Source organism: Oxyura jamaicensis, chromosome 1, assembly GCF_011077185.1.
Source record: "Oxyura jamaicensis isolate SHBP4307 breed ruddy duck chromosome 1, BPBGC_Ojam_1.0, whole genome shotgun sequence".
In the NCBI taxonomy this organism is placed as follows: domain Eukaryota; kingdom Metazoa; phylum Chordata; class Aves; order Anseriformes; family Anatidae; genus Oxyura; species Oxyura jamaicensis.
Genome location: NC_048893.1, coordinates 101,148,165 through 101,155,922, shown reverse-complemented (window position 1 = coordinate 101,155,922; position 7,758 = coordinate 101,148,165). Strand labels below are relative to the sequence as shown.

The following is a 7,758-nucleotide window of genomic DNA, read 5'->3' as shown; positions in this document are numbered from 1 at the left end:
AAAGGACTAGTTCTACACTCACGGTCTGTATTGACTGCTCCTCACTAAACCATGCTTCTCTGTTTTGAGGTATTACATTCACTATAGCAATTTTCTAAATCTGGAGGACCTCAAATCATACTTTACTGTTTGAGTGAGGCCCACGGAAGCTTCCAGAGTTGACAGCCAAGCTAAGTAAGGTGCCACTGAGGCACTGCACTTACACCCACGGAACAAGGAGGGGGGAAGGAAATGAGACGGTAGGTGATCTCATGGGTCAGGTGTACCCCAATGTGGGGTTTGCTACGGATCTTGTTGTGTGTACGTGACATCACCCATTTCATAACCTCCCTATCTCAATGTCTTCAGCCATAGGATCAGCTTAATGAAATTTACCAGCTGGTGCTGGTGCATTCGACCTCTGCGCAACAAGATACAATTGGTGATAGCCGCTCTTGCTGGGCTCTGGCCAGTTCTTCGGGCAGCCGGGGGTGTCTATCGGGAGCCCCCCGGCCTGTTCCCGGGAGGGATGCCCGGGGGCAGTCCCGGGTTCCCGGGGGACTCCTCGGCCTCTGTCCGCGGTGCTGCAGCCGCTGTCCGACGTGCCGCAGCCGCCGCCCGCGGTGCATCCTGCGGGAGGGCAGGATCCCCTTCCCCGGGAGCACGGCCGGCCGTGCCGCTAACTCCTCCCTTCGGATGCAAGGGCTGCACCGCCACAAGCCGCCCTCCTCCTTCTCCTTTCTCCCGTTTCGACAGAGCGAGCGGGCTTGCTCTGCCTGCGCGGCGGCAGCTGCCCACCGCGGACCCCGTGGGCTTGGGGCTGGTTCTTTAATTTCGGCAGGACCTGCCCGCCGCCCTTCCCGGATAAACTTCGGCCGGCGCCCCCCGGCACCGCGTTTCGGGGCTGGTGGGCTCCCGGCTACCTGCGGGGATGCCCAGGTAAGAGCCGGCGCTGCCCCACGGCGCGGGGAGGGGAAGGGAAGGGGCGGCAGGAGGAGGAAGAGGAGGAGGAGGAAGGTGCCGCCAGGAAAGTAGCTCAGGAGGCTCGTTTCCCTTGGAAGAGACAGGGCAGGGCGGGGAGCGATGGGGGCGAAACAGCTGCCGGGACGGGGGGGGGGGGGCGGGTGGCATCTGGCGCCTTGTGCACCCCGTTGGGCTGCTCTGCGCTTCCCTTCGTGGCAAAGCTCGGGGAGGAATTGGTCAAATGCTCGTCTGGAGAGGGGCAGTAGGAGTTTGGGTCGTTCGTCTCGTTTTAAGGACAGTTTAGTGCATAAAAACGCCAAAGTCTTTTATTTTAAATTACGGATTACCATATACAAAACAGATTAGCTCATAAAAGATATTAGAGTGCAGTATGTAAATTGGAAATTGCTGACTTCCTTTATTAGTCTGGGACTAGCATGGTATATTCAATTATGTCGATGTTAATAGTAAGAAAAAGTTAGGCAATAAAAATAGTTGTAATTAGCTTTGGGGAAAGTAATACAAAATGCAAATGACCTTGATGGTACTTCAGCATAGGCATGTTTCACCACAGAAAACCTAACCTTGTAAATTCAAGCTCTCTGCAAACAACACAGCATAGCCTTTCATTTGCAGTTTCCATAACTTTGGATAACGTTTCCTATGGATAGGAGGAAAGGTATCCATTGCAAGCATATCTTTACAGATAAAGAATTTATGGTCAAGAAGGAACATTAATACTCAAGACAGAAACTTACGTAGGCCTTTAGGATTGCAGAAATAATCTCTAATTTAGCTGTAAAATCTTGGGTCAAGAATAGCCAGGGCACCAGCATAAAATCCAGGGAAATAACTATCCTGCAAGACAAAGATATGGCTCATTACTTAAAGTTGTTGATACTGGGTCATTTATTTCAGATTTGACCTACAATATGTATAGTTAATGAATTAAAATACTAGTGGAAAATCAACTGTATTTTATTCCTAACACTATAGAGATTAATGGAAGTTAATTGTTGAGTTACATGTCACTTATCACATTCCAGGCACTCGTGTATGACTGGTATGTGTTACACTCTTTCTCAGGCACTTTGATGCAGCTGGAGATAGCAAGTGTACAGGTGGTTGCTTTTGGTCTCTACACACAGTGTAATCCAGAAGTACAGAGACAAATTTATGAAAGGGATTGATTCACTTGTCTCATGTCTCATTCTGGGCAGTGAGAAGTAGGCGTACTCTACTGCAGATCAAATTCAGTGCAAGTAGAAGGTGTTTGCCCATCCAAGACTCCATCTAAAACATGTCAGAGAAATAAGAATGATTCATAGGGACACAGTATTTTCATAAGGACATTGATATAACTAACACTTATAATGTACATTCAATTGTCAGTCTTAGCATTAAAAACCTATGTGCAACTGAAGTCTCCTACTATTAAAGAAAGCAAAAAATAACACAGGCTTGTAGGTTTATTTTTAATTAACAGGCAGAAATTAGATGTATATGTGTGTTTTTCTTCTCTTAACCTTTACATGTTTGTAGAGGACTGCCACCTGGTCTACATGTTGCTCAAACTCCTGACAGATTATTCACAGTGTACTGTTTCTATGAGGATTGACGAATTTCAGTTACACAACTTTCTCTGACTTCAGAATGAATGAGATGTATCTGTGCTGAAGTCGGTAAAAATCTCCAAATTAACACAGAGAGAAATGTCTGTACTGATGATTCCTTTATTTCATAATTCCTAAATTAAACAGGTTATAAAGAAACTTCAGAATAAGTGTGGAAAACAACAACAACAACAACAATCCTTTATCTAATCACATGTAGAAATCATAAGGAAAAGAAATAACTTGATGGATTACACTGTTTCTTAATAAGGTTTTACTAAACTAGACTAGGATTAAGTTTGTGTTTCGAATGTAAATTTTTGTGTAAGTTCAAGTACTAGATGGGTGGTATTACTTTCTTTTGTCCTTCATCGACTACTTCTTATATGTGTTAAAATTAACACAGTTTCACAACTGAGAGAGGTCATTGGGCTCTTTTACAAGTAGCAATTGAAATTGCCTAATGTACCTATAAAAATGGAAGCCAAGTCATCTGTTTAAAGAATGTTTTGAGCTGGTGTTTTTCTTTGTCAGTTAGCTAAGCAGTGGAGAAAAGGTTTATCTGACATCAATCCCCTTGGAATATTTGGGTTTCTCTGTGGAAGAACTGATCTTAATGAATGTGGGAAATAGATTAATGGTTTAGCTCATTGAAAATGCTTAGGAATACCTACAGCTCAGGGGCTTAGCTGTTTAAATTTGTAGCTGGAGTAGTTGGAGGGTCTAAAACCTGTTCCAGGGTCAGCTAGAAATTATGAAGAACAACTAATGACCACTTATGAAGCCTCTACTGATGAAATATTTTGTGAGAAGGAAAAAGTAGTCTGCACCTTTGGAAATAACTGGAGCCTGCACACCTACTTATCTGAGTATCATAGTTGCAGTGTTTAATTAGTCTCTAATATCCTACTAATGCATATTTGCATACTTAACTTACTTTAACTTTAGAGGAAAGTACTTTGCAAAGAAGAGTAGCAGTCTTTGTGAAAGAGAGACAAGAAATATGGCTATAACTTGAGCCAAGGCAGAAGTCACCTATACTGGACAACATGGAAAAGCGTAACTGGACAGTAGGGGTTAAATTTAGGTGCAAGGGGAAAAATAATGCTATTAGCCCAAAATAAACTCAGTCAAGGTGTCAAAATGAGCCATTGCTTTTATTACACTGTACTGATGCTCAAGCATTTATTACTTTTTTTTTTTTTCTTCTTTTTTTTTTTTTTTCTTTTTATTTTTTTCCTCTTTTGTCTGCTGGCCTTCTCTCAATCAGCAGAATTTCTTAATCAGCTCTACCTGGCACCTCACAGTTTCATGGTGTTTGATTCAGATCATGGCTGGGCCTCTGGAATTTAGGATGCTATGGGGAAACCATGGTATTACATTCAGAGTAGACTATGTTGATTTTCAGTGTAATGTTTTCTCCCTTTCTTACCAATTTAAATGATGTGGAAAGTAGCTTTACTTTCTTTGTTATGATAGCTTCTAAAACCCAAGGCCTCCAAGAATGCTTAAGTTTTTATTTTAAACATAAGGCAAATGCCCCACAGAAACAGATCCAAAACAATGTCTGCAGAAACATTTCCTTCCCTGTCCACTCCATAAACAAGATGATTCTGTCATAGAAATACAATAGCTAGAGCCTAGAATTAGATATATAAAATACTGGATGAAAGATAGATCTAATGTATCAAATTCTCTGGAATTCTGGTCAAAAAAAGCAAAACAAAACAAAACTTTGCAGCTCACAGGCAGCAAGCATCTGGCGTTAGAGATAGATGTTTTCAGCCCTGAAGTTTCAGGTATTTTAAATCATTAGTTTTAACATTGGTATGCATAGAAAAGTCATTCAAAGAATTTCTAGAGGATTTTAAAATTTATTAGTTACCATTCTCTTTACCCTTAACAAGCCCAGACAGCTAAACTTTTGAGATTTATCATTTAAAAAGATGTGCAATTCCAAAAAGTATTGAAAACTGCTAGACTGCTCTCCAAACACTTTTTGGTAAATTATGTACTTTCTGAATACATAAGGTATGATATTACTGGTATGGGTGGAACATTAACTATCTTATTGCTCTGGGGTTTAGGGCTACTTGGATTTTACATACAAATATAACGGGAACAAAATAACCAATTGTTCCCATCTCTGTTCATGCTTCCGTTCAAAAAAATTAGGTGAATTTTTGACTGTTCCCATTCTTCAATTTTACTCTGTCCTGGATTTTTTTTTCAAGCCCGTCAAGATTATTTTAGGCAGGGGGATATACAAGTGTTATAATGCCAACATTAACTGATAATGATAACAATGTAAAAAACATATAGTAAGTTACTAAGTCTTGATCAAATCTCTTCACTGGAGTGTATTCAGTAGTTCAGCTTACAATTTTTCTAAGCAGTTGTGCAACATTATTATGTCCATTTATAACTGTAAGGAAAAAAAAGGAAAAGGAAAACCAGTAGGGACTAAACTTGCTCTCAGGCAGATTTGGTAATAACAACATATCAAACAGTACAACTGAGGCTTAATTATTCATATTTTTGCTGTTAAGAAAGGTGGCAGACTTTGATGAACCTAGTCAGACTTTACCGCACTACTTATGTGTAGCTGAGCTGATCCACAAATCAGACTGCCATCTCTAATCCCTTAGGTACACTCCATTATGACCTGCAAGCCTGACTGTTGCAGGAGACAGAACAATTCATTTCTGCAGCCCTGTTCCCATGTTGGGAAGCAGTAGTGTGACTCTGTTTCTGTGCTCCCAGGAATGAGCAGGGCTGCAAGGTTTCCCAAGCAAGTTCTAGCAACAATTTACCATTTCTGTTTGTGTATGACATATCCCAATATCTGAGAGTCATTTCTAGTCATTAAATATACTTTATGGCACTCGTGTACATCGTCACTATGCCCATTCATCTGATGGGGGTAGGGATTTTTTTCCTTATGTGCTCTGGCTGAGTCAAAGGAAAGAGCGTACCCCCAAAATTCTTGATCTCCCTTGTAAAATTCCACCTCCAAAGAGACGAAATTAGAGTTTATCATCTGAGCCATAGTAATTGTACATCCTCCTAAGCAGCAAAGTAAAATTTGTCCACGTAAGCATACTTGTTATGAAACATCTTTGCATTGCTTGGGCCACCTTGAGAGTCTTGGAAGTCCAACTTTCAGCCTCACCAGACAAAAAGCCACTAGTGAAGTGTCTCTATGCTAATTTTGCTTTCTTTCTATGATAAGGGGAAAAGATACCAGAATAATGGTTGCTCAAGGAGGGCACTTGTGTTCAGGCAGTGCATTTTGTCCTTACTCCTTGTTCTCTGTTTGTTATGGACCCTCATCTTAGAAATGGGTATTTCTCACAGTTTTTAGTTCCAACCCTTGGTTATTTTCTCCATGTGCTTCTGAGATCAAAGTTATTATCATGTGAATTTAATTTTATATACCTTTCTCTGTGTGATGGGCTGCTCTTTCAGATGGTGCAATGCCACTATTAGTCATCATAAAGAAAATGCATGAAAACAGTCCAAAATATGTGTCAAGCACTTCAGTGTGATGGATGCACAATAGATGGCCCCATTATTATCACTCAGCAACTTGAAAACTTTTGGTTCTCACATTTTTTCCCTTGCAAACATCATTAACTTGTTCATGGGATCCAATATTTTGTGAAAAATATATTACTCTTCTACTCAGTTTTTCCTCATCCTTCATGCTGTATTGACAGAGCCAGTTATCTGGAATTTCTTAATGCATTGTAAGTTAATTTCTTAGTGTATGCGATTGCGAAGAAAAACAAAACAAATGGTTTTAGGGAGCAAAAGTCAATTATATTGATTTTGTTCTGTTAATGCAAAAGTAGATTGTATGAATGATTGTAATTAGGCAACTTACGCTTATTGGTCACAGTTTTATTTACTCCTTTCTTTTGTTCTCTTTCATGAATCAGAAACACTTAAAGACGAAAATAACAGTGATAACTGAAAGTGAATATTCTTCTTTTAGGATTGATACAAAGCTGATGCACTGTCCTTGTTCAGCAAAGCTTACATTGCTTGGAATACACTGGGTCAGACTTTGGGTAGTGGTGGGGAACATTTTACAGTTGGTGAGAAATACCTGTACAGCCACACAAAGTATGTATGCTCATGTGTAAACTTATAGCATGGCAAGGACATGCTGGTAAATGGTGTTTTCTGGTGATAGATGCTACTGGATGGTAATAGGTAATGAGAGCTCTGTTCCTGTTTCAGCAGGGGGAAAGCAGGGTTGGATACAGTCCAGGGCGGAATGTGGAGGACTAAATGACTTTGGTGTCCTTCTCTCCTGTGCCAAAGCTATTTATGTGATGTATTCTAACCATAACCTGTAGGAGACTGTATGCAGGGATGTTTTGAATGTGAAAATTAAGGTTTATAAATAAATAGGCATGCAAGAAAGACTTCTGCAAGTAGAGCTGACCATTTCAAAATTAACCAAATCCCATTGATATTGTATAACATGTTATACATAGATGTTTGAAAGGTTTTTTGGTCTTGGAAAAAAAATAGAGCTAAGCCAGATGCTGACATTTCACCGTGCAGCATTTCATTTTCTTTCAAGAAAGTACATACCTGATTTAAGAGGTTTCTAGTTTTGATTCTTTGATATTTTCTATTTTTTTCCCAAAGATCTCTTTTAATGATAAATGCATTGCCCTACCATTCTTGGCTTCTTAGACTGAATTTTGCTGCAGTTTTCAGAAAGGCTTGAAAATGTGAACCCTGGAGGCAGCAACACCAGAAGATAAACAGCAACAACACCAAAGATTTTTATTTGGTCATTTGTGAAATAATTTTTTTTTGAATTGTTGGTGGCAACAGAACCTCTTCTTATAGTTCCAACAACTAGCTTCTCTCTATGGTGATGCAATCAAATCCTCTATCAGTTACTAAAGCCATCCAAGAATTAGACTTTCTATTGCCTTTTTTTTTTTTTTTTTTTTTTTTTTTTTTTTCTGTTTGGGATGAAGAAAAACAAACCCCAAACTTTTCAATCTTAATGAAGTTGCTATGAGAATCCAGCGTGTGTCACAAAAATGAAACTGAGAATTTTCCATACACAAAAGATTTGAAGCTAAATTTGATTTCTTAAGGCTAAATACCTTAAAACATATTGGCCTTCATTCAGGTATCATTAATTCATAGTTACAGTATGCCTGTTGGCCATTTT

The 7,758-nt window shown here is 39.8% G+C and overlaps 1 protein-coding gene across 2 annotated transcripts in view; it reads left to right on the top strand.

The window, feature by feature from the left end:
• The first annotated feature begins 364 nt into the window (after nt 1-364).
• ROBO2 (roundabout guidance receptor 2) overlaps nt 365-7,758 on the top strand; it is a 1,084,545-nt gene continuing 1,077,151 nt past the window's right edge. The window contains exon 1 of one of the 2 annotated variants that reach the window (XM_035315365.1): nt 365-421. The gene's annotated coding sequence lies outside the window, so the exon portion shown is untranslated. Of the gene's footprint in view, nt 422-706; nt 919-7,758 lie in introns of those variants that run through there. The other variant, XM_035315363.1, reaches the window with a different exon arrangement.